Source organism: Rana temporaria, chromosome 1 (assembly GCF_905171775.1).
Source record: "Rana temporaria chromosome 1, aRanTem1.1, whole genome shotgun sequence".
NCBI lineage: Eukaryota > Metazoa > Chordata > Amphibia > Anura > Ranidae > Rana > Rana temporaria.
In genome coordinates, this window is record NC_053489.1 from 36,008,830 (window position 1) to 36,036,316 (window position 27,487).

General features: G+C 47.7%; 1 protein-coding gene and 1 pseudogene across 2 annotated transcripts in view; one reads left to right on the forward strand and one right to left on the reverse strand.

Moving 5' to 3' along the window:
• Positions 1-27,487, reverse strand: part of RNF165 (ring finger protein 165) — a 148,404-nt gene that overhangs the window by 102,654 nt on the left and 18,263 nt on the right. The gene's annotated exons all lie outside the window — the stretch shown is intronic.
• LOC120925191 lies at positions 2,462-2,568 on the forward strand (annotated as a pseudogene).

A 27,487-nucleotide genomic window follows, 5' to 3' on the forward strand; every position in this document is an offset into this window, starting at 1 on the left:
TTTAAAATTTTTACGTCGTTTGCGTAAGTCGTCCGTGAATGGGGCTGGGCGTAATTTACGTTCACGTCGAAACCAATGAGTCTTTGCGGTGTAATTTGGAGAATGCGAACTGGGATACGACCACGGACAGCGCATGCGCCATCCGTTCAAAACATCAATCACGTCGGGTCACGATTCATTAACATAAAACACGCCCACATCTTCACAATTTGAATTAGGCGCGCTTACGCCGGCACATTTACGCTACGCCGCCGTAACTTAGGATGCAAGTGCTTTGTGAATACAGCACTTGCCTCTCTAACTTACGGCGGCGTAGCGTATATGAGATACACTACGCCTGCCTAACGTTAGGCAGGTCTACGTGAATCTGCCTATTAGTTCCTGAGCCTTTCCAAGGTTTTCCGAGTTCAGCCAAGCTGTCCCTGAGCCTTTCCGAGGAGACTCTCTGGTGCCCCCCCCCCCCCCACCTCTAAGGCATGCGGTATTGCATGCCTTAGAAGTCTTAATTTCCGTTGACTTCTATGGGGAAACTCGTTTTGATATGCGAGTGCTTTGGATTACGAGCATTCTCCTGGAACGGATTATGCTCGTAATACGAGGTTCCACCGTATTTACATATTTTCAGGTTTTCCTTACCCCCCGCTGGAAAAAAAAACAGAAGGCAGCACAGTGGTTAGCACTTCTGCCTAGCAGCACTAGGGTCATCGGTTCCAATCCCAGCTATGGAACAAATGAATATTCGCTGTTGCAACACTGATCCTCCTCCTGGCCAATCGGGAAGCGGGTCTGATACCCATTACCCTATTTGAGCTATGGCTGATACACTGTACCTAAGTAATAAAAGTATCAACCCAGTTGAAAATCATTTTGTTGTCCGCGTGATTATTTAGATGAATCTTAAAGGAGAAGTGGACAGTAACATAATGCCGCATACACACGAAAAGTTCGATGTGAGCTTTTGGTCGAAAATTCCGACCATGTGTAGGCCCCATTGGACTTTTTCTGTCGGAATTTCCGAGAGCAATAATTTGAGAGCTGGTTCTCAAATTTTCCGATGGGAAAAGTTCTTGTATGCAGTTCCGACGCATGCTCGGAATCATTGAACTTAATTTTTCCCGGCTCGTTGTAGTGTTGTACGTCACCGTGTTCTTGACGGTCAGAATTTTGTGTGACCGTGTGTATGCAACATAAGTTTGAGCCAAGATTCCATTGGGAAAAAAATCCACGGTTTTCTTATCGGAATTTCCGATCGCGTGTACGCGGCATTAGAGTTAGTTAGCCTTTGCCTAAACTTCCACTTTAACAAAATTCACTTAAAACCAATTTTTTTCCACCTTTCTGTAAGTTTCCAGCGATCACTACGTTTATCATACTTCTCTTCTCGTCCTTCACTTTATTTTTTCCAGCAGAGCACATCTTAAGCTCAATTCACTAAGCTCTAACAATCGTTATTTGATATAACGACCTTTATTTTCAGCAATGAGAGCTAAAGTCAACAGTCCCATGGCTGGAAATAATGGTCATTATGGCAAATGACTTTGTGAGTTGAGCCTCTAGTATCATAACCACCGCTGAGCACGTGGACACTTGATAGGTACGGAAGGCAATGCTCTTTGGAAGACCTGAAGACGTCCATCAAAGCACAGAGACCATGGCCTGTAGAACGCCTATAAGAAAGATCTTTTCCCAGGAAAATCCTCAAATAATTTTGGAAATGGCAGGTGATGGGCCATGGACTCATCATGAGTGTCCGCAGAAGATTTTTCAGGGGGGGGGGGCATCATTTTAAGGTCACCCATGCCTTGCCATCTTTTGACAATGTCATGAAGGGGAGGGGCTTAGCCGCGACTCGCAAGAACTTATTTTTAGAGGGGGAACGGCAGACTTTATTCCAGTCGTGTGCTATGTACAGGGTGCAGATGCCAGGTGTGTGCTATGCCAGTACGCATTGAGCGGCTCTGGATAACCCGCCCCCTCCTCTGTTGTATAATGCAGAGCTGGGTAAAACCTGTGCGCACGCCTATGGCGGACACCTTGCCGATCCCGGATTCCACGGGGGGCACTTGCCCCCCCTTGCCCCTACATGCAGACGCCCATGGGTGTCATGGTTTTCCTGTCAAATGAAATCACAACTCCAGAAATTCCAAATAATCCTAAGTATGTTTTTAAAAAAAAAAAAATCCCCAACATTGATGGTCACCTCGGACTTTCCAAAACCCAATCTCCTAATGCCAACAGGAATGATGCATTATAATGGGAGCACAACGGAAGAAATAGGAGGGTTCAGATCACCTAGAGCCGGTTCTCACAGGGGCGACCTGGGATCCGACTTGAAGTCTCCCCAAATCGTCCCAAGTCGCGCGGTTGAGAAAATCAAATGGAAGTGAATGGAGCCGTCTTAATACACACAACTGAAGTCGCTCCCACTTCAGAAAAGGTTCCTGTACTACTTCAATCCGTTATCACTTCTCAGCCTTTTGGCTAGGATCAGGTGTAGTATCTGTTCTTATCAGTCGTCAGAGGAGCGCTGAAGCACCTCCTACATGGGGAGGGTGGATGCAATCCAATGACGTCATTGCACCTGGAAGGATGGTTTCAGCAGGGGCTATGCCGAGCTGCCCGATAGATACTGGGGGCCGGCCAATGGTTGCGTCTGAGCCATCTGGAAGGGTGCTCCTGGTGAGGATGGGTGGTTGCACTTGGTCTGGTCTTTTTGCCGAGTTCTAGTCTGGCCTTCTGGTTGGCCAGTGTAAGTGCTATCCCTGTCAGCGATCTGGTAGGAGGCGCTGGTACTGCCCTGGGATGAGACAGGGTAGGGCCATGCAAATCCGCCGGATTGACGGGGGTTCTGGAAGGGCTAGTATTGGTGGAGGCTGCTAACTGGAGCGGCAGTTCTCCCTAAGAAAACCTTGAAGGGCTCTCCTCTATCTGGCAGGGGTGGAGGACTGCACTGGCCAGTCGGGGGGTTGGATTTGGAATGAAAAGCCTATTGTGCATGTGCCCCTGGAGTGGCAGTCCAGGGGTACCGGAGTAATCACTGTGAGTGAGGGTCACTTTAATTTGACTTGTAACACGGTCACTGCACCAATAACACGCTTTTTTTAGCTCCTGCCTCCTAGTACTGGGAGGGTTCTGTTTCGGCAAACCCTCCAAGGAAGTTGGGTCCGTGTCGGATTCAGTTGCTCGGACCACAGTACCTCAGTCCCCGTCTGGAGCCTAACGCCCCGGGGGATCAGGAATTGGGTCCGTTTTCACAGGAGGACCAATTGACGTTGCACCCGTCTGCACGTTTTTGTGAACACTCTCTATGTGTGTGCACATTTTTTCTGCACCGGGTGAAGTTTTTTGGGTGTGTTTCACACGCCATAGGCTTTAAAAAAAAAAGGTTCCTGTACTTTTTTTTTTAAAAGCCAATGTGACATGATTGTCTGGGGGGGGGGGGGGGGGCAATTTCCCTGTTGCCCCCCCCCCTGGATGCGCCGTTGCCCCCATCATTGGTATCAGTTGGAGAAATAATGTCCCATCGTTGGTGTCAGTAGGAGGAATTATGCCTCACCGTTGGTATCAGTGGGGGGAATGGTGCCCTCTATCAGTGGAGGGAAAAGAAAAGTGTCCCAAGAATCAGATAAAGGCATGCAAAGGGCCACACCCGGCCCAGGGGCCATAGTTTGGATACCACTGCCATAGGGGATTTTTTTTTATTGTGGTCTACCTTTTTCTCGACCTGACTAATGAAGTACCATCACAGAAACCAAAATTATGTAAAGGACGCAAAAAAAGTCATTTTCTTGCAGACTAATAATAACTCTAATGCGTATTAACTAAGAACACTCCAGGCAAAGCCCCTTACTGAAACCTTTTAATCATATATGTTGGAATATGAAAAGGTAAGAACTACAAAGTACATTAGAAGCGATGTGTTATGGGTAATCTGTTATCTCTCTGATAAGAAATACACAGACGTTAGACTGCATGGGTGAGAAGGCAATAGAAAAATGACACCATTAGGGTGAAGCATGGAGCCAGGATAGAAATATTCAGTGACTGAAGTGATTTGTGATTCACAGAGAGTCTAAATTTGGACCTGGCGTCACTTTGACAATTAACAGGCCGAGAATCCATTTATCTAGTGGTACAATGTGCACTCGCCCGCTCCTCTCACATTACAAACCAGACGTAAAAGCTAGATTAACGAAAAAAAGACAGCAAACCTAAAACGTAAGGTGGCCTAAAGTTGAACTCCAGATAGAATACGGCTGAATTGGAGTGCGTTTATATTACCTGTTTAGGGTAGGGTGACCAGATTTTTTTAATGAAATCCGGGGACATATATTTTTTGAACATCCGCTGACACCCGTAATCGTCCGCCTCCGCAAACATCCGATTTTGCATGCGGAAGAAAATCCTATTTTTTCTTCCGTCTGCGGATCGGATCAGATGAACACGGACATACGGTCCGTGTTCATCCGATCCCCCCATAGGCGAGAGCAGAGAAAAGACAGGGCGGTCCCTGCACAGTGTGCGGAGACCATCCTGTCATCCGCCGGCTCAGCGGGGATCAAGCCGTGGCAAGGGGTGTGTCCTATACCTACATACTTTTGGTGATAGGTGTCCCTCATTCCCATCTCAAAAAGTTGGGAGGTATGAATTATGTTCCCGCTACTCGTCATACACACTGTTCGTGGGTCTGAAGCTTTCCACCTCCAGCCTGCCTTGTAGACTAATAATGACCACTATCCTACTTTTATTTATTGTAGGCATTTAGTGTTGGCTTACAGTGTGGGCATTCTCACTTGCCACTTTTGCCCTTTTAGTTTATGGAGATTTCAGGTAATTGCACGCACCTTAATTGATCCCACTCACCTTGTATGTTCCAGCGTCTCCTGTTATCTTCTCCGTAATATAAAATAAACATTCTAGTAAGGGTGGTGGGAGCCCTAATAAGGGGCACTGTAGGTGAACAGACCTAGAAACTCAGTGCAGCAATATAGTTGGAACCCCTCATAATGGGCACAGAAGGTATACAAGCCTAGGAACTCAGCACAGGGATGATGGGAACCCCTCATAATGGCCATAACAGGTGTTCAGACTGGGGAACTCAGTGCAGGGATGGTGGGAGCCCCTCACAATGGGTATGGCAAATGTGTAGACCCCAGAATCCAGTGTAGAGATAGTGGGAGGCCATCATAATGAGAACAGTAGATGTACAGACCTGGGAACTCAGCACTGGTATGATAGGAGCCCTTATAATGGGCACAGCAGGTGTACAGACCCAGGAACTCAGGACAAGGATGATAGGAACCCTTATGATGGGCACAGTAGGTGTACAGACCCAGGAACTCAGAACAAGGATGATAGGAACCATTATGATCGGCACAGCAGGTGTACAGACCCAGGAACTCAGCACAGGGATGATAGGAACCCTTATAATGGGCACAGCAGGTGTACAGACCCAGGAACTCAACACAGGGATGGTGGGAGCCCTTATAATGGGCACAGTAGGTGTACAGACCCAGGAACTCAGAACAAGGATGATAGGAACCCTTATAATGGGCACAGCAGTTGTACAGACCCAGGAACTCAGAACAAGGATGATAGGAACCCTTATAATGGGCACAGCAGTTGTACAGACCCAGGAACTCAGCACAGGGATGATATGAACCCTTATAATGGGCACAGTAGGTGTACAGACCCAGGAACTCAGAACAAGGATGATAGGAACCCTTATGATGGGCACAGTAGGTGTACAGACCCAGGAACTCAGCACAGGGATGATAGGAACCCTTATAATGGGCACAGCAGGTGTACAGACCCAGGATCTCAGAACAAGGATGATGGGAACCCTTATAATGGGCACAGCAGTTGTACAGACCCAGGAACTCAGCACAGGGATGATAGGAACCCTTATGCTTTGTGGGCACTGATTGGCATCTATTGTTCAAATTTGTTAATTGTTTTTTTATTTGCTCCCCTTCCCTGGTGGTCCTGGCGGCTTCCCTGGTGGTACAGTGTGGGCAGCCGAGGGGAGGCTGTGCTGATAAACAATCAGCGCGAACCCCCCCTGTCAGGAGAGCCGCCGATCGTCTCTCCTCTACTCGCGTCTATCAGACGCGAGCGAGGAAGAGCCGATCAACGGCTCTTCCGGTTTACATCGTGATCAGCCGTGATTGGAGGGGGCTGATCACGTGGTAAAGAGCCTCCGCCGGAGGCTCTTTACCGAGATCAGAGATGCAGGGTATCAGACTGACACCCCGCATCACCGATCGCCCCCACGGGCGCACGCCAGCATATTATCCTGCAGGACGTCAATATGCTATTGACCGGGCGGGAAGTGGTTAATGATCAATTTAAAAAATGCCATTTTTCTCGTCATGAAAAACGGTTGTGTGTACGCGGCATTAGCGTTTTTGATCCATTAAAAAAAAACGCTAACGCTGAAAAACGCTAATAGACGCTATTGCAAAAACGTTGAAAGACTCCCTGCAAAGCTACCGGCTTTAACATTACTTTAGTGTCCAGTGTGCATGGAGCTTTATCGTCAAAGCTAAATTGAACAAGCTGAAGTGAAAACTGATTGGCCACCACGCAGAGCTGCACCAGATTTTGCACTCTCCAGTTTTAGCCAATCAACTCCAATGTAAGAACTTTTTTTTTTTTTTTTACAGTTGGCGTCAATCACCGCGTAGTTTACACGCAATCTGCAATTCTCTGGACGTCTGGTGAACCTGATGTCCTTTTCTATGGATAAGTGTGGAAAGCTTTCTATTCCCTTCTGGATGAATACAGCGGATCCTGTGAGAATGCGGCCCCCTCCTAATTACCTCGGCCTGAGGGCCACGGCCACCTGTTTTTAAATCAGTTAATGGGGATTAGAGGAAACGCTGAAAAGGCTTTATGTACATTCATGACCCCTCCAGGAGCAGGAAAACAGCAACTGTCATGTATGACTATTCTAGAGGTTCACATTGTTCACATCTCAAAACCATTATCTATCAGCTGGTCCTATTGGGTGTTAGGACAAGATAATCAGGATAAAGTTTCGCATATTTTTGTTTTCTTAACTTTTTTATTTTTGTCAGCTCCCCAAGCTCCCCCTCCTCAATTCACAGTGGCGGCACCCCCCCTTCTCAATTTGCGACACCCCCGCCTCTCAATTCGCAGCACCCCCCCCCCGCTTCTCAGTTTGCGTCCCCCCTGTCACTCACAGCAAGGGGGCGGAACCAGTGCCGATCCTGACCTCCCTGGGTCCCTAAGCAAGATGACATATCACATTAAAGTTGAGAAGGGGGAGGGGGTTTGGGCGCCGAAAATGACATGTCACATTAAAGCTGAGAATCGGAGGGGCTCTGCCGACAGTGACATGTCACATTAAAGATTAAAGTTGAGAAGCAGGGGGGGAGGGGGTGTTCTGCTGTCGGAAATGACATCTTACATTAAAGTGAGGCGCGGTGGGTGCTGACTTCTTACCTCTTCTCCCATGCAGCCAGCGAATTGAGAAGCGGGGTGAGGGGCCGAAAATTACTTCTCACCAGATGGGGCCTCTAGTAATTTGGGGGGCCCTCCGCAGCTTTGCGGGGCCCTAAGCGGCTTGCATAGTGAGCCTATAGGGCGGATCGGCCCTGGGCGGAACGGACTAAGGTTTTTCTCTGTTAGTCCGTTTTATCTCACTGAACAAGAAAAGAGGATTGCTCAGAGCTGGATTAACTCTTTGTGGCAAGACCGGGCACAGATTATAGGAAATCTTTTACTCTACATTGTGACAGCAAAAAAAAAAAACATTCGGGTTTACATCCACTTTAACCACTTCCTGCCGGCCGTACGACTTTGTACGGCCACAGTGTGGATGGCAATTGCCGGAAGGCCGTCTATATACGACCTCCAGCCATTTAGGGGCGCGTGAGCGCCGCCGACGGTGGCGCGCGTGTGCCCGCCGCATCACTGAGATACCGATGCGCGTGCCTGGCGGCCGCGATGTCCGCCAGGCACCCACGATCGGCGGTTACAGAGACAAGGATGTGGATCTGTGTGTGTAAACACACAGATCCACGTCCTGTCAGGGAGAGAGGAGACCGATCTGTGTCCCTTGTACATAGGGACACAGCATCGGTCACCTCCCCCAGTCAGTCCCCTCCACACACAGTTAGCAACACTATGCAGGGTACACATTTAACCCCTTCCTCACCCCCTAGTGTTAACCCCTTCCCTGCCAGTCACATTTATACAGTAATTAGTGCATTTTTATAGCACTGATCGCTGTATAAATGTAATAAAAATCGCAGATCGCCGTCATTACTAGTAAAAAAATAAATAATAAAAAATAATAATAATTCTGTCCCCTATTTTGTAGGCGCTATAACTTTTGCGCAAACCAGTCGCTTATTGCGATTTTTTTTTTACCAAAAATATGTAGAATACGTATCGGCCTAGACTGAGAAAAAAATATAATTTTTTTTAAAAAAATTGGGCTATTTATTATAGCAACAAGTAAAAAATGTTGATTTTTTTTTCAAAATTGTCGCTCTTTTTTTTTTATAGCGCAAAAAATAAAAACCGCAGAGGTGATCAAATACAACCAAAAGAAAGCTCTACTTGTGGGGAAAAAAGGACGCCAATTAAGTTTGGGAGCCACGTCGCACGACAGCGCAACTGTCAGTTAAAGCGACGCAGTGCCGGAAGCTGAAATTTCACCTGGGCAGGAAGGGGGGTATATGTGCCCAGTAAGCAAGTGGTTAAAGTAACGTAACCCATAAAATCCAGAAGCCGCATTAGCTGACTCCACTCAGCAGAAATGTGATTGAGTGCTCGGAGCTCTCTCCATCCGCACACCCCTGGGGACGTTTAGGGATGAGCCTGTCAACTGGCCCAAAGATCCCCCTATTAGGGTCCCTTGACACTTGTGCAAGCATCAAACATGCATTAACATGCGTGAAGGCGTTCAGTATCACGGCAGTCCATGCATTTTGAATGAGCTGGCAGCGCACTTCTATGCAGGAAAAAAACTTCACCTGCAGCATTTTCGGCAACGCAGCGCAACCAGAATGCACAGTGTCTGTGGGCCGTGGTGCACTGCGGCACGGGGCGTGTTGGGAGCTGCCGTGTTTGTGCATTGGGGTGTCATTTAATTTGTTTTACCATGTGTTACCCCAGCATACAGGTGTGGAGCCAATCCTAAACTAAGACTTCGGGCCAGATTCACATAGAGATACGACGGTGTATCTCCTGATACACCGTCGTATCTCAGAGTTGCGTCGGTCGTATCTATGCGACTGATTCATAGAATCAGTTACGCATAGATATGCCTAAGATCCGACAGGTGTAACTGTGTTACACCGTCGGATCTTTACTGCAATTTTAAAATGGCCGCTGGGGGCGTTCTCGCTGATTTACGGCGAGAATATGTAAATCAGCGAGATACGCCAATTCACGAACGTACGCGGGCCCGACGCAGTCACTTTACGCCGTTTACGTACGGCTTTTCCCGGCGTATAGTTACCCCTGCTTCTATGAGGCGCAGCCAATGTTAAGTATGGCCGTCGTTCCTGCGACGAAATTTGAATTTTTTTTACGTTGTTTTCCTAAGTCGTTCGCGAATAGGGATTTGCGGAAATGACGCTCACGTCGGCTTCATTGACGTTTTCCGACGTGAGTTGGAGCATGCGCACTGGGCTATTTTTACGGCCGGCGCATGGGCAGTTCGATCGGCGCGGGGGGGGGGGGCGCGCTTAATTTAAATACAAGCCGCCCCCTTTGAATTACGCGGCCTTACGCCGGGCCATTTACACTACGCCGCCGCAAATTACGGAGCAAGTGCTTTGAGAATACGGCACTTGCTCCAGTAAGTTGCGGCGGCGTAGTGTAAATGGCTTACGCTACGCCGCCGCGGATTCTATGTGAATCTGGCCCTTCATTTTTATAATTCTGACAAATTCCACAGTGATTTCCAAAACGAATCGAACGATTCTCACTGGGTCCTGCTTGTCCAAGGAGCTTACAATCTAATGTCCAGGCTGCAGCCACCTTAAAATAAACGGAACTTGGATGAAACCCGATAAATCGAAGGCCTAAGCAACACCAATGAGTTTCAGTAGTGTGATCACGCTACTAAATGGCTGGTCATTAATCATTTCACTTAGTACACATGGACAGCAATGGTAGAAATTACTGTGGGGGGTGGGGGGGGGGTATTTTTATTAGTGTACTCACATCCCCCATCAGGGACAAAAGCACGGTGGTCCGCATCAGTCACCTTGCACGCGGTCGCGGCTAATTTTTCAGTCTATTGATTGCAATGAGAGGCAGCAATTTATCGCTGACGGTAGCGTCAGGTAATGTATACAAGTTTTCTTTTTTTTTCACAGTAAGGAAGCATTTCCTTATATTGTTTTACCAAGTAATTAATCACTTAAGAAAGATTCAGCAAAGCTGAAATTGCTTCAAAAAGCAACTTTTTAAAGCAGTTTTAAAAATTAAACCACTCGCCAAAGATAAAAATAACAAAAATCAGCTTTTGCTTCAATCCAGATATTTCTCTCGCAGTACCGGTTTCTGTCACTAGATGTCCTCAGTCTAATGGCCAACATCCTTTATCAAAATTCTCCTGAGCTCAGGTCCCACCGCAGCCTGTGACGGGACATTGAATGGAGAAGCGGCACATTTCTGCAGATGTTTCTCCCGCAGTATCTTTTTTTTTTTTGCCACTAGATGTCCTCAGTCTGATGGCCAATATTGTTTACCCTATTTTCCCCGAGCACAGGTCCTGCCGCAAGCCTGTGATAGGACAGTGCATGGAGAAGCAGCACATTTCTTCAGATATTTCAACTGCAGTAACTTTTTCTGCCACTAGATGTCCTTAGACTGATGGCCAACATCATTCACCGCAATTCCCCTGAGCACAGTTCCTGCCGCAGGCTGTGACAGGACAGTGAATAGAGAAGCAGCACATTTCTGCAGATATTTCTGCCGCAGTATTTTTTTTCTGCCACTAGATGTCCTCAATCTGATGGCCAACGTCATTTTACCCTATTTTCACTGAGCACAGGTCCTGCCAAAGCCTGTGACAGGACAGTGAATAGAGAAGCAGCACATTTCTGCAGATATTTCTCCTGCAGTACCTTTTTCTGCCACTAGATGTCTGTCAGTCTGATGGCCAACATCATTCACCGCAATCCCCCTGAGCACAGGTCCCACCACAGCTTGTGGCAGGACAGTGAATGGAGAACCAGCACATTTCTGCAGATATTTCTCAGGTAGCATCTTTTTTTTGCCACTAAATGTCCTCAGTCTGATGGCCAACGTTGTTTTACCCTATTTTCCCTGAGCACAGGTCCTGCCGCAGGCTGTGACAGGACATCGAATGGAGAAGCAGCACATTTCTGCAGATATTTTTCCTGCAGTACCTTTTTCTGCCACTAGATGTCCTTAGTCTGATGGCCAACATCATTCACAGCAATTCCCCTGAGCACAGTTCCTGCCGCAGGCTGTGACAGGACAGTGAATAGAGAAGCAGCACATTTCTGCAGATATTTCTCCCGCAGTACCTTTTTTTCCTGCCACTAGATGTTCTTGGTCTAATGGCCAACATAGTTCAACCCATTTTCTTTGAGTACAGTTCCAGCTGCACCCTGGGGGGTGCAGCTGGAACACCCCCCTACCATGTGTATGGTAGGGTGACCAGACTTCCCCGGTTCCCGGGGACAGTACCCGGACTGGAGACATTGTCCCTGGACCAAGTCTGTCCCCGGTTTTGGCTCAGGATTGCAGTGGCGTAGTGTGTGTGTGTAAGGGGGCATCCAGTACACTCACCCTGGGTGCAACATTTAGGTGGGGGCACAATATTATTACTGTGCCCCCCTAAGTGTTCCCATGTTGCGACCATATGAAGCATGCCTCCCTCAGACCCCTACACCTCCGATGAGGCATGTCCTGACTCCCGGGAATTGCTCTGCAGCACCCATGGACTCCTGTGGTCCAGCCTGTCCCACATGATCCCTCTGGTGCAGGCGGGCCGTATGTGTGAGAACGGTGGAGGGGGAGGGGTGGTATGTCGGCTGTTGGGAGCTCTTGGCAGGGAATACTGAGGAGTGGCTAGACTCCAGAACAGTACCCGGTAACGGTGCTAGAGAGAGCCCTGCTCTGATGGATGATCATGGAGGCCATAGAGAGGTGAGGAAAATCAACCGATATACACTGTACATGTGTTTGGGGAGGGGGAGTGTGAGTAGTGCAGGAAGTAGGAGTCAGTGTAGGAATCAGGTAGGTCAGTATAGGAATCAGGCAGGTCAGTGTAGTGGTCAGGTAGGTCAGTGTAGGGATCAGGTAGGCTAATGTAGTGGTCAGGTAGGTCAGTATAGGAATCGGGTAGGTCAATGTAGGAATCAGGTAGGTCATTGAAGTGGACAGTGTAGGAATCAGGTAGGTAAGTGTAGTGGTAAGGTAGGTCAGTGTAGGAATCATGAAGGTTAGTGTAGGGGTCAGGTAGGTCACTGTAGTGGTCAGTGTAAGAATCAGCTAGGTCAGTGTAGGGATCAGGTAGGTCTGTGTAGGGATCAGGTAGGTCAGTGTAGGAATCAGGTAGGTTAGAGCAGTGGTCAGGTAGGTTAGTGTAGTGATCCGTGTAAGAATCAGCTAGGTCAGTGTAGGGATCAGGTAGGTCAATATAGGAATCAGGCAGGTCAGTGTAGTGGTCAGTGTAGGGATCAGGTAGGTCAGTATAGGAATAAGGTAGGGATCAGGTAGGTCAGTGTAGGGATCAGGTAGGCCAATGTAGTGGTCAGGTAGGTCAGTATAGGAATCGGGTAGGTCAATGTAGGAATCAGGTAGGTCATTGTAGTGGACAGTGTAGGAATCAGGTAGGTTAGTGAAGTGGTCAGGTAGTTCAGTGCAGTGGACGGTGTATAAATTAGGCAGTGTCGTGGTCAGTATAGGAATCAGGTAGGTAAGTGTAGTGGTAAGGTAGGTCAGTGTAGGAATCATGAAGGTTAGTGTAGGGGTCAGGTAGGTCACTGTAGTGGTCAGTGTAAGAATCAGGTAGGTCAGTGTAGGAAGCAGGTAGGTTAGAGCAGTGGCCGGGTAGGTTAGTGTAGTCATCTGTGTAAAAATCAGCTAGGTCAGTGTAGGGATCAGGTAGGTCAATATAGGAATCAGGTAGGTAAGTGTGGTGGTCAAGTAGGTCAGTGTAGGAATCAAGTAGGTAAGTGTAGTGGTCAGTATAGGAATCAGGTAGGTAAGTGTAGTGGTAAGGTAGGTCAGTGTAGGAATAATGAAGGTTAGTGTAGGGGTCAGGTAGGTCACTGTAGTGGTCAGTGTAAGAATCAGGTAGGTCAATATAGGAATCAGGTAGGCTAGTGAAGTGGTCAGGTAGGTTTGTTTAGGGGTCAGGTATGTTACGGTAGTGGACAGTGTAGGAATCAGGTAGGTCAGTGTAGTGGACAGTGTAGGAATCAGGTAGGTTAGTGAAGTGGTCAGGTAGTTCAGTGTAGTGGACGGTGTATAAATTAGGTAGTGTCGTGGTCAGTATAGGAATCATGAAGGTTAGTGAAGTGGTCGGGTAGGTTAGTGTAGGGGCCAGGTAGGTCACTGTAGTGGTCAGTATAAGAATCAGGTAAGTCAGTGGTCAGGTAGGTTAGTGTAGGGGTCAGGTAGGTCAGTGTAGGAAGCAGGCAGGTTAGAGCAGTGGTCAGGTAGGTTAGTGTAGGGGTCAGGTAGGTCAGTGTAGGAAGCAGGTAGGTTAGAGCAGTGGTCAGGTAGGTTTTAGTTTAGGGGTCAGGTATGTTACTGTAGTGGTCAGTATAAGAATCAGGTAGGTTAGTGTAGTGATCCATGTAAGAATTAGGTTGCTCAGTACTACTGCACCAGTGGAAGGGACTCAGGGAACGCTAAAGGTCAGAGGGTTAGAGGGCGCAAATTTTTTGCCTTACCCCGGGCGCTGACAACCCACGCTACGCCACCGACTGCATATAGAATTTGAGGAAAATATGCTTTTAAAATAGTTTCCTATTTGTCAATAAAAAAAAAAATTCTAAATATTCCCCGGATTTCATTTAAGAATCTGGTCACCTTAGCGCATGGCCCTTCTTGGAAACTCAGCGTGGGACTTTAGCTCTGCAAGGCAAAACCCACCTTATTGACAATTGCAAATTATTATTTTTTTATTAAGCTATTTTCTCTTTTCTTTTCTTCTTTTTAGAGAGATATTAAAAGGACAAAAAAAAAACTTTTAGAAAGATGTGACAACAGCGTTGCATTGAGTTAGCGTTTGTAAAACACGCCACTTATAGTTGGTGCAGAACGGGACCATCTGCTGTCTGCCAGGCCCGGATGTGAAGGGTAAGATGCTCCACAATGGGGCCTAGTGTTACACCTCCTCCATTAGCCATCTGCCGGTCTCTCTAGGCCTCGGAGGAGGAGATCGAAGTCTATTCAGCTGAGCTTCTAACAAGTTGGTGGGTCATCCTTCCTTTATTGGGAGGACAATGAAAGGAGGAACACGTTCTCAGGTCACCTGGAAAATCTGGGCTGTGAAATCTCATCCCTGGGTGTGGAGATTGGGGGAGGTGGAGAGGCTGAGCACTGACTATGATGGGGGGGAGGGGGGGCAGAGTGCTAGCTCTTAAAGCTAAATGTCAGCCATACACTGATCAGCCATAACATTATGACAGGTAAAGTGAAGAACATTGATTATTTCATTACAATGGCATCTTAAAGCAGGTGGGATACCACAAATCGCGGGAACGCGGGTTTTACCACGAATCACAGGTTTTACCACGAATCACAGGTTTTACCGCAAATCGCGGTAATCGCGGGGGGGGGGGGGGGTGCCGCGAAGTCGCGGGACAATAGCGCTGCTCACGGGACCGCAGGACATTCCCGCAAAATCCGGGACGGTTGGGAGGTATGCTAGTTGTAATGGCGAGACGACAGAGCAACTCCAAAACTGCAGCTCTTGTGGGATTTCCCTGGTCTACAGTGGTCAGGACCAGTGCTGGGACATGGTCATCCAGAGCCCAGGGTGAACATGCCAAACTGTGCCCCCCCCCTCAAGATGTATGAGCATTATGTGTCAGCAAAAATCCCCCCAAACAACTGAGCGCTAATATGCATGCTTACCCCCTAAAGTCACCCAGTACAAATCCACCCCCTGCTACAGAGATCACCTCTCCCAGCACAAATCTTTGCCCATCCCAACAGCGCGTGAGGAAAGGAATGCCATTAACCGGCAACGTTGTTTACATGTGATCAGCTGTGATTGGATACAGCTGATCACATGCTAAAGGGCTGCTGTGATTGGCCCTTTACCCCAATCTGTATCAGCTGTGTCCAAAGAACAGTGGTTCTGGGAGGATATCAATAGAGGCAGTGACACCGGGGGGGCTAAAGACAGAGGGTGAAAGGACAGCAACACCAGGGGGGGGCTAAAGACCGAGGCGAGAGGACAGCGACACCAGGGGGGCTAAAGACAGAAGGGGAGAGGACAGCGACACCATGGGGGCTAAAGACAGAGGGGCAAAGGATAGCGACACCAGGGGGGCAAAAGACAGAGGGGGAAAGGACAGCAACACCAGGGGGGGGCTAAAGACCGAGGCGAGAGGACAGCGACACCAGGGGGGCTAAAGACAGAAGGGGAGAGGACAGCGACACCATGGGGGCTAAAGACAGAGGGGCAAAGGATAGCGACACCAGGGGGGCAAAAGACAGAGGGGGAAAGGACAGCGACACCAGGGGGGCTAAAGGCCGAGGGGGAGAGGACAGCGACACCAGGGGGACTAAAGACAGAGGGGGAGAGGACAGCGACACCAGGGGGGGTAAAGACAGAGGGGGAGAGGACAGCGACACCAGGGGGGCTAAAGACAGAGGGGGAAAGGACAGCGACACCAGGGGGACTAAAGACAGAGGGGGAGAGGACAGCGACACCAGGGGGGGGGCTAAAGACCGAGGGGGAGAGGACAGCGACACCAGGGGGGCTAAAGACCGAGGGGGAGAGGACAGCGACACTATGGGGGCTAAAGACAAAGGGGGAGAGGACAGCGACACCAGGGGGGCTAAAGACCGAGGGGGAAAGGACAGCGACCCCAGGGGGGCTAAAGACCGAGGGGAGAGGACAGCGACACCAGGGGGGCTAAAAACCGAGGGGGAGAGGACAGCGACACGATGGGGGCTAAAGACTGAGGGGGAGAGGACAGCGACACCAGTGGGGCTAAAGACAGAGGGGGAGAGGACAGCGACACGATGGGGGCTAAAGACTGAGGGGGAGAGGACAGCGACAAAATGGGGGGCTAAAAACAGAGGGGGAGAGGACAGCGACACTGGGGGGGGGCTAAAAACTAAGGGGGGCTAAAGACAGAGGGGGAGAGGACAGCGAAACCATGGGGGGCTAAAGACAGAGGGTGAAAGGACAGCGACACCATAGGGGCTAAAGGCAGAGGGGGAGAAGACAGCGTCACCAGGGGGACTAAAGACAGAGGGGGAGAGGACAGCGACACCATGGGGGCTAAAAACCGAGGGGGAGAGGACAGCGACACCAGGGGGACTAAAGACAGAGGGGGAGAGGACAGCGACACAATGGGGGGCTAAAGACAGAGGGTGAAAAGACAGCGACACCAAGGGGGTTAAAGACCGAGGGGTAGAGGACAGCAACACCAGGGGGGCTAAAGACCGAGGGGAAGAGGACAGTGACACCAGGGGGGCTAAAAACTGAAGGGGAAAGGACAGTGACACAGGGGGATAAAGACAGAGGGGGATAGGACAGCGACATGGGGGGCCAAAGTCCCAGGGAAAGACCAGGGGGGGGGCTAAAGACCAAGGGGGAGAGGACAGTGACACTGGGGGGGGGGGCTAAAGACTGAAGGGGATAGGACAGCGACATGGGGGGTTTAAAGACTGAGGGGGCGAGGACAACGACACCGGGGAGTTTGATGTCACTGCTGGGGTCCCCGAACAGGATAAAGTGGATATTGTCCATATGTCTGCTGATCTGTGCTGGCCATTGGGTGACCAACTAAACCCTGGAGCTTCGGGATCATTGGAGTGATTGGGACATTTTGTGACCACTCTATAACCTGAGGGTCCCTATGATCTGGTAAGCGGCTTGGTTTGATCGCCTTCTGTCTTCCATCACATTTGAAGCTGGTGTTGGGTTCCTTTGTCTCACCTCTATATGGTTCCAGTAGCTTGAATATCATCAAATTGGAATGTTTATGGACTCCTTATCATAACTTTTAGCGCTGCATATTTAGATTTTTTACGTCCTGTGGGTAGGCAATCATGTGTCACAGAGCAAGCCATCTGAACTAAAGAGAAGCTGAGAGGAGGAGTTTTAGGAGGCGGAGTCAGTAAAGGAATCACTGCTTGCAGGCAGCAAGGTACCATGGGATATGTAGTCCTTAGAAATTAATAGTAAACAGAGAGAGAAGCTGCAAAGCACGCAGGGAATCCAGGAAGTTGTGGGAAGAGACGGCCAGCAGTCACAACATGAAAGGAGGTTTTTCCAAGTAAGCTTATATTGGATTGTCAAATATAACTATTTTTTATTTATTTTCTGCTATTGTGAGCCTGATGTTATAAACTGAAAGGGTATGCTGTGACGACATGACTATGACTATTAATTCCAGGAAGTAAATACTACACAAATCATCTGCCCTTACTCAAGATGGCCACAGCCAGAATTTCTATGGGGGTGCAATATTTTGTATAATGCATGGCCAGCCTTAGATCTTCAATCTGGCACTCTTATTAAACGTGTTATTCATGCCTGTGACTCCTCTAGAGGCAATCCTCTTTTCTAGTTGTACTGGTGTCTATTGTCACAAGGACTGGGAGAGATGAAAAATCCAACGCATGGTGGCGTGTTTGGCCATTCTTATCAAAATGGACCCCAATGTACATAAACGATGCACCAGTCTTAGTGTGTAAGGTTCAATGTTGAGTTGGCCCACCCTTTGCAGTTATAACAGCTTCAACTATTCTGGGAAAGCTGTTCACAAGGTTTAGGAGTGTGTCTAAGGGAAGGTTCTATCAGGTTGAGGTCAGGACCCTGTGCAGGCCAGTCAGGTTCCTCCACCCCAAACGTACTCATCCACAAGGTTTAGGAGGGTGTCTATGGGAATGTTTGACCATTCTTCCAGAAGCGCATTTGTGAGGTCAGGCACTGATGTTGGGACGAGAAGGCCTGGCTCGCAGTTTGCACACTAATTGATCCCAAAGGTGTTCTATCGGGTTGAGGTCAGGACTCTGTGCAGGCCAGTCAAGTTCCTCCACCCCAATCCATGTGTTTATTGACCTTGCTTTGTGCACTGGTGCACAGTCATGTTGGAACATCCCTTGTGATAGAAATAAGGTCCTCTTTATGGAGACATCTGGAGTCTATAAGATCACAGATATCTTATACTCTACCCTGGAAAGCATGAGATAAAAAAAAATGATCTCTCTGCTTTCCAGGGGAAAAAAATGGCAGTGTTTACATTTGCTAGAGCCAGAAGTGATGTCATGAGGCCACTTACTGTCTCTCAGGGTCATGGCAGGAGACCATCTGGTCCACAGCCAGCTCTGTGGTAACCCAGCACCACCGCTGGATCGGATCCTGAGCTCTCAAATCACAGTGAGTGCCTGGTTCCCACTGCCTGTAAAAGCAATCTAACGGCTAATCAGCCACTAGGATGGCTTTTTACATTGTAGGGAATCGCCGGCTGAAAAGGAAGATATCTGGATGATCTCTGTAGCTGCAGGCTAGTACTTGCATGGTAAAAAAAAATAATAATTGTTTAGCCTTTTTATATTTTTGATCTCATATTGTAGATATCTGGAGTCTTATAGACACCAGGGGCCAAATTCAGAAAGAATCGCCTATCTTTAGGCGGGCGTAGCGTATCTCAGATACACTACGCCGCCGTAACTTAGAGCGGCAGGTCCCGATTTCAGAAAGAACTTGCGCTCTAAGTTACGGCGGCGTAGTGTAAATGGGCCGGCGTAAGCCCGCCTAATTCAAACTAGGGTGGTAGTGTTGTATGTTAATGACTCGTGACCCCACGTAAATGACGTGCTTAAGGAACGCGCGCATGCTCAGTATCACGTCGAATTGTCTCCGTAAAATTACGCCCGCTTAATGCTTAGTCGACGTGAACATAACCTACGTACAGCCCCATTCACGGATGACTTGCGCAAACGACATAAAACGTGTAAAATTCTACGCTGTTCCGACATCCATACTTAACATTGGCTGTGCCTCATATAGCAGGGGTAACTTTACGCCGGTCAGACGCCTTACGTAAACGACGTATATTGATATGCCGGGCGCAAATACGTTCGTGAATCGGCGTATCTTACTCATTTGCATATTTTTTAATGGGAACGCCGAATGCGTCCAGCGTAACTATGCGACCACGATACGCCGGCGTAGGCAAGTTACATCGGTCGGCTGAAGCCATCTTTTCAGGCGTATCTAGCTTTGTGAATCGGCGTAAAGATGCGACGGCGCACATTTTAAATTACGGCGGCGTATCTAGAGATACGCCGCCGTATCTCCTTTCTGAATCCGGCCCCAGATGTCTCCATAAAGAGGACCTGTCACGTTGTATGTCTATCACAAAGGATGTTTACATTTCTTGTGATAGGAAAAAAACTGATAAAAAAAAAATTCAATTGTGGTGTCCTGTAATGGATGATTCACCAAATTTTTGGTTGGCCAGGACATGTGCTGGCACATTTGTGCAGGAATCGTACAATTCACGACGATAAGACTGTGATATGGCGCAGATCGAACAATTTTGCGTGCAAATCGTCATGCAAATCCAAAAATGTGCAAATGGCATATTGTCCTGATCTGATCCCGACTACACCAGACTGACAACAATCGCTGTCTGCAGCTAGTCAGTTCCCACGATTTGGCAAAGGAGTCTCAGCTCAGCTGGCTGAGAACAAAAGACACAAAAAACCTAATCCTTTTGCCTCCATTGATCCGGTGGCAGGTGGCCGCAGCACAAGGCCAGGCAGGGTGACACTTATTGTTCCACCAAGTGGATCTCTGAGATCAATAATCTTCTTGAGAGTCATGAATCAGGACAGGGCGACCTGCAGCTCGCAAGCAGATGAGCATGCTGGGACTTGCAGTTCGTTTGCAGCTGACCTTACCTATAGATTCTCCCAAAAACTATCATGAAAATAAAATGTAATGATAAAAAAAACAATATATAACCCAATTTTTTGGTAAAATATAAAAGATGATGCCGAGTAAAAGAGAGACCTAACATTTAACGCTTTAAAATTGTGCACGCTTGTGGAATGGCGCCACGTAGAAATCGAATCTCCATAGGCGACACTTTAAACTTTTTTACAGATTACCAGTTTAGAGTAACAGAGGAGGTCTAGTGCTAGAATTATTGCTCTCACTCTGACGTTTGTGGCGATGCCTCACATGTGTGGTGCGAACCGTATACATATGTGGGCGTGACCTGCGTATGTGTTCACCACTGTGTGCGAGCAGGGGGGGGGGGGGCCTACACTGGCTCAGTGGGCAGCCAGTGTATGGCTCAGTGGGCAGCCAATATATGGCTCAGTGGGCAGTCAGTGTATGGCTCAGTGGGCAGTCAGTGTATGGCTCAGTGGGCAGTCAGTGTATGGCTCAGTGGGCAGTGTATAGGTAAGGTACCGCAGCCAGAACTCATTACAAGCCTGACTGGAGTACTCCCAGGATGTTAAGTAAGTAAGGCCTAGTCATTACTGGCTCAGTGGGCAGTCAATGCATGGCTCAGTGGGCAGTCAGTGTATGGCTCAGTGGGCAGTCAGTGTATGGCTCAGTGGGCAGTCAGTGTATGGCTCAGTGGGCAGTGTATAGGTAAGGTACCGCAGCCAGAACTCATTACAAGCCTGACTGGAGTACTCCCAGGATGTTAAGTAAGTAAGGCCTAGTCATTACTGGCTCAGTGGGCAGTCAATGTATGGCTCAGTGGGCAGTCAATGTATAGGTAAAGTACAGCAGGCAGGGCTCATTACAAGACAGCTGGCCCATAAACCACCCAACAGCCTTGGCAGCAGCTGCACTGTGCCGCCCTCCCACCTCCTGTGTTTGGGAGTGCCGAGATTAGCGATCTGGAGGAACAGAATGTCGGGATCAGTGCGGAAGGAAAGTCAGCTCACAGACATATATTATTGTAGTTGCATTCTAAATTGCGTGTTTAGCTGTGTGCCTACATTTAAAAAGTTTTATAATATTCTATACTGTTTTCATAAATTATTTGAAAATAATAAAAATGATGGTCTAGCCATGCCTATTGGGGCACCACCACCACTCCAGCAAATGTTCCGCTCAGTTCAGCATGTCTTCATGTCCCTTGATGGGTGGGGTCATGCTATACAGCCACTCGATCACTTACTTCTACAGGTGGCAGAAGGGGGTCTCGCCACTCGATCACTTACTTCTACAGGTGGCAGAAGGGGGTCTCGCCACTCGATCACTTACTTCTACAGGTGGCAGAAGGGGGTCTCGCCACTTGATCACTTACTTCTACAGGTGGCAGAAGGGGGTCTTGCAACTTGATCACTTCTACAGGTGGCAGAAGGGGGTCTCGCCACTCGATCACTTACTTCTACAGGTGGCAGAAGGGGGTCTCGCCCCATCGGGCGACATCTTGTGCACTGCATGGAAAGAGAGGGACTGACAATGTTCCTTCCTCTCTGTGATATCAGAAACCAGAAGTGACAAGGATTTTAAAACTGATCTCTGTTTGATCGGATGCTTTGAAGACCATAGAAGACTCTCCATAAAGAGAACCTGTCATGCTTATTGCTATCACAAGGGATGTTGTCCAATCGCAGCGGGAGCCAATCAGTGGGTCCGGCGGCTACCGCCACCCGCCGATCGCTCACAGGAGAGACGGATGCACCGTCTAGCTGTGTAAACAAGGTAAACGGCAGATCTGTCAGGAAGGTAAAGAAAGATCTTGTGATTCAGCTAAGCTGCCCCACACAGTTAGGAAGCACCTCCCTAGGGAACATTTAAAGCGGGGGTTCACCCGTACATAAAACATTTTCCCCTTAGATTCCTGCTCGTTTTGTCTAGGGGAATCGGCTAGTTGTTTTAAAATATGAGCATTACTTACCGTTTACGAGATGCATCTTCTCCGCCGCTTCCGGGTATGGGCTGCGGGACTGGGCGTTCCTATTTTGATTGACAGTCTTCCGAAAGGCTTCCGACGGTCGCATACATCGCGTCACGATTTTCTTTCGGCTACTAGTGACGCGATGGATGCGACCGTCGGAAGCCTCTCGGAAGACTGTCAATCAAGAAGGAACGCCCAGTCCCGCAGCCCATACCCGGAAGCGACGGAGAAGATGCATCTCGAAAACGGTAAGTACGGCTCATATTTTAAAACAACTAGCCGATTCCCCTAGACCAAACGAGCATCCATCTAAGGGGATTTTTTTAAAAATGTTTCTTATGGGTGAACTCCCGCTTTAACCCTTTGATCGGCCCCTAGTGTTAACTCTTTCCCTGCCAGTGCCATTTATACAGTAATCAATGCATTTTTATAGCACTGATCACTGTATTGGTGTCATTGCTCCCCAAAAAAGTGTCACTCAGTGTCAGATTTGTCCACCGCAATGTCCCAGTCCCGCTACAAATCGCCACCATTATTTCCAGATACGCTGTCGTATCTCTGAGTCTGGGCGGTCGTATCTATGCGCCTGATTCTTAGAATCAGTTACGCATAGATTTCTATTAGATCCGACCGGCGTAAGTCTCTTACGCCGTTGGATCTTAACTGCATATTTACGCTGGCCGCTAGGGGCGTGTACGCTGATTTACGCCTAGAAATATGTAAATCAGCTAGATACGCAAATTCACGAACGTACGCCCGGCCGACGCAGTACAGATACGCAGTTTACATTAGGCTTTTCCCAGCATAAAGTTACCCCTGCTATATGGTGGCGTACATGCGGCGTAGCAATGTTAAGTATGGACGTTGTTCCCGCGTCGAATTTTGAAAATGTTATGTCGTTTGCGTAAGTCGTTCGCGAATAGGGCTGGACGTCATTTACGTTCACGTCGAAACCAATACGTCCTTGCGGCGTACTTTGGAGCAATGCACACTGGGATATTCCACGGACGGCGCATGCGCCGTTCGTGAAAAACATCAATCACGTCGGGTCACAAGTTATTTACATAAAACACGCCCCCCTGTTCCACATTTGAAGTAGGCGGGCTTACGCCGGCCTATTCACGCTACGCCGCCGCAACTTAGGAGCACAATCCCGCCCCCTGCTTATGATTGGAGAAATCATAAATTCCAGCCTCTTGTGTCCAATCACTGTGCTTTGATTCGTTACAGCACAAGCTGATTTTTGGAAAGGGAGAGTGTCCCTGAATGGTAGTTTGGAAATGTGGTCACCCTACTGTGTCACGCCTTCATTATTCTACATATCCCGCCCCCATTGTGTTTAGCTGGTTAGTGGGCATGGAGGAGGAGGAGGGAGGGAGGGAGTGAGTTGTCATTTACCACTGTGTATACGCCCACATGTATGATTTTATAGTCACATGGGCTGCTCAGATGTGATAGGGAGGAAATGCTCAGCAAAGAAACTTAGTGAAAACTGAGCATGTGCAGAGTTGCTACCACAGCTTCAAAAATCCCTAGCTGAATTGGGGAAATGGACAGAAGGGGGAGATAGAGAGCAGGATCACCCAGTTTTTTTGCAGAATACAGAAAACGAATCTCATAGTGATTGAGTGAGTATGAACAGCATGTGATACACCATTTATTGATAGATTTTTATGATTTGGGTTTAGTTTAACCTTAATACTACTTTAAAGTGGATGTAAACCCAAATGTATTTATTTATTTTTTGATGTCACAATGTACAGTATAAGATTTCCTATCATCTGTGCCCAGTCTTGCCACACAGAGTTAATCCAACTCTGAGCAATCCTCTTTTATTGTTCAGTGAAATAAAACAGACTTACAGAGAAAAACCTTAATCCGTTCTGCCCCCTTGCTGTGAGTGACAGGTTATTTACATATCTCATGCACTAGCAATATTTTTTAATTCCCACCCCCACTCCTTTTCTGAAGTCATGTGGTTAACGTTCTGGATTTTGACTGGATGTTAGTGATCATAGCAGACTTCAGTGTAAGGAGTACATAGGAAAAAATGCATGTTGACAAGGGGAGTGTAAAGGAGGGCGGGGAGTCTACTGGCATCACGACTCCACCCACCGAGCTCCAGACAACAGACCCACCCACAGAATCTGCAGTTTTTCAGGTCTCATAACAGACAGAGGGGAGACATGTGACAGGTAAGGATACACGCAGGAGGCATCTATATCCTTATAGATCAGCACTATGGCAGTAGATTAGAAAGGAAGAGAGTGGCTTTACATCCACTTTAAAGCTGAAAAGTCCAGGATGCAATTCAAAATGTATCTGTTAAAGCGGCATCACATACATGTACAGTGGGAACCTCGGATTGAGAGTAACGCGGTTAACGAGCGTTTCGCAAGCGCTGTATTTTTAGAAAATGCCATTGAAGTCAATACAGAACAAATTATTTTAGTTTCCTTTGACTTCAATGGAGAAACTCGTTTTGATATGCGAGTACATTGGATTACGAGCGTTCTCCTGGAATCGATTATGCTCGCAATCCGAGGTTCCACTGTATGTATATAAGAAATCAGCTAATTGGTTAAAACACAACCTCATTGTTAAGCAGATGGATAAATAAATGTGTGACATCATCCTTGCAAGTCAGAAAGAACAGAGCACCGGCTGGGCAACCTGGAGGAAGTATAATGGAGGTGGATACGTCACTACGGAAAACTACAACTCCCATTATCCATTGGGAATTGTAGCTGATTCAGAATCTTTAATACTTTATTATTCCCAGGGGAAATGAAGGTATTAATGTGGGTGGGATCACCACGCACTGTAACAAGATCTACACAGGACCGGTGGCCGGGGGAAGAAAGAGTATGGCGGCTACCGGTTTTATAAAAAGAATGCTAACAAAGCAAACAGAATATTGGCATGCATTAAAAAGGGGATCAACTCCCGAGATAAAATGATAATTCTTCTGCTCTACAAGACTCTGGTCCGGCCGCACCTGGAGTATGCCATCCAGTTCTGCGCACCAGTCCTCAGGAAGGATGTACTGGAATTGGAGAGAGTACAGAGAAGGACAACAAAGCTAATAAAGGGTCTGGAGGATATTAGTTATGAGGAAAGGTTGCGGGCACTGAACTTATTCTCTCTGGAGAAGAGACGCTTGAGAGGGGATATGATTTCAATTTACAAATACCGTACTGGTGACCCCACAATGGGGATAAAACATTTTCGCGGAAGGGAGTTTAACAAGACACGTGGTCACTCATTAAAATAAATTAGAAGAAACAAGGTTTAACCTTAAACTACGTAGAGGGTTCTTTACTGTAAGAGCGACAAGGATGTGGAATTCCCTTCCACAGGCGGTGGTCTCAGAGGGGGGCATCCATAGTTTCAAGAAACTATTACATAAGCACCTGAACGACCACAACATACAGGGATATACAATGTATTACTGACATATAATCACACACACAGGTTGGACTTAATGGACTTGTGTCTTTTTTCAACCTCACCTACTGTGTAACTATGATGTTAAGGTGGACAGAAGGCTTTTCATGAAGAACAGAATTCTTGGTTTCTCTACATGTACATGTAATAACATTTCTGCCTAGAGTTCAACTTTGACACGTATCGCCTTAATAGTTTTACCAATCAGGCTGTATCTTACCGTCCGTGACCCGATGAACCTGCATATTTGCTCCAAATGCAATTGGTTGACTCATGGCCCACTCCCCCCACATCTCTTATAGCACATGTACCGTGTTTTCCCGAAAGTAAGACCTACCCCGAAAATAAGACCTAGCGTTATTTTCCAGGAGGGGCTGCAATATAAGCCCTACCCCGAAAATAAGCCCTAGTTTAAAATGCTTGTAAAATCCTATAATCCACTCTATTACATTTCATCTATTACATTTCATGTTACCTTCAACCCACCTTGTCCCAGCAGTCAAGCAGCAGAAAGGATGGATATAACTCCCCCCTCCAAATCCTGCACTTCTCTGTGCAGCTGCGGAAAGGCTGGTCTCTGCCCCACCCCCCCATCTCAGTAAATGGCAGCAGAGAGGAGTACAGAGCTCCTCCTAACATTGATGTGGCCCCGCAATGAAATTGAGTTTGACACACAAGCCTTATAGGACACCAAGCCTCGTAGAGTTGACCATCGATCATTTAGCTGTTTATCAACCAGATATGTAATTTCATTGGCATGCAACATCAAACGGGCAGACCATTTTGGATGGATGTCGAGCAGCTGGGTCCTTGATGACCAGTGTGACTCTTACAAGCCTGGTCTATAGCTGGTCATGGACAGGGCCATCTTTAAGGCAGGGCAAAAGGGGCCCTGTCATCGTTGTGCGGCCCAAAGCAGCTGCCTCATACTTGACAACTATCCCAGTTTAAATTCCCATGTCACTTGAAGTTTTAGTCCTGCTGTGCTGTGTCCTGATATCTCAGTGTGAAGGGCTGCTACTAATGCTGCCCAGCTCTGCCCTATTGTTGTGTACAGATGACTCACCTGCAGACCCTGTGTTTACATGTAAATAACTCTCATTCATATGTAAATAACAGGAGCATTCGTATGTAAATAGCGACATGATTCATATGTATATAGCTGAGGCCGGCGGCATTCATACGTAAATAAAGGTCTGCAGTGAAGAGATGATGTGCTGTAACCTCTAGCAACCAATCAGTGAGCAGTATTACTGTACAGTAATCTCTAGCAACCAATCAATAAGAAGAAATAATGTGCTGCAACCTCTAGCAACTAATCAGTGAGCCATAATGTATGCTGTAACCTCTAGCAACTAATCAGTGAGCGGTAATGTGAGCTGTAACCTCTAGCAACCAGTCAGTAAGTGGTAATGATATGCTGTAACCTCTGGCAACCAATCGCAATCACTGCCTCATCTGATACAGTGAACTGATTTTAAGTCTAGCTGATATTTATTGTATGTCTCAGAGCAGGTGGAGAGCAAAATTGCATGGGGGGGGCCCAAGATTTTTTTTTGCCCAGGGTCCAATCAACATTAAAGGCGGCCCTGGTCACGGACCTTATGTGAGGAGATCATCATGCAGGCACCATCTGACCTCTTGGAGGCACCTCTGTCACATTGAGTGTATATGGTTATGTGCATATTGTGGGTTAGAGCAGATCCATAACTCCCATGACTAGCTTACATTTGGGGGAACGATGGTGATTAGACATGGTTTTCAAACCTGATCCTTCTGCCAACCTTAGACATGAAGGGGTGTTCTATAGTTATGGGGGCATACTTATGCTGAGGCTGTGCCCCCACTCATCACAATACAACCCTCATAATCTATAATGTGAACATGTTTAAGAATGAAGATTTAGAATCTTAAAAGCGTCCGTTACAAAATATAACTATAGGCATTTTTTT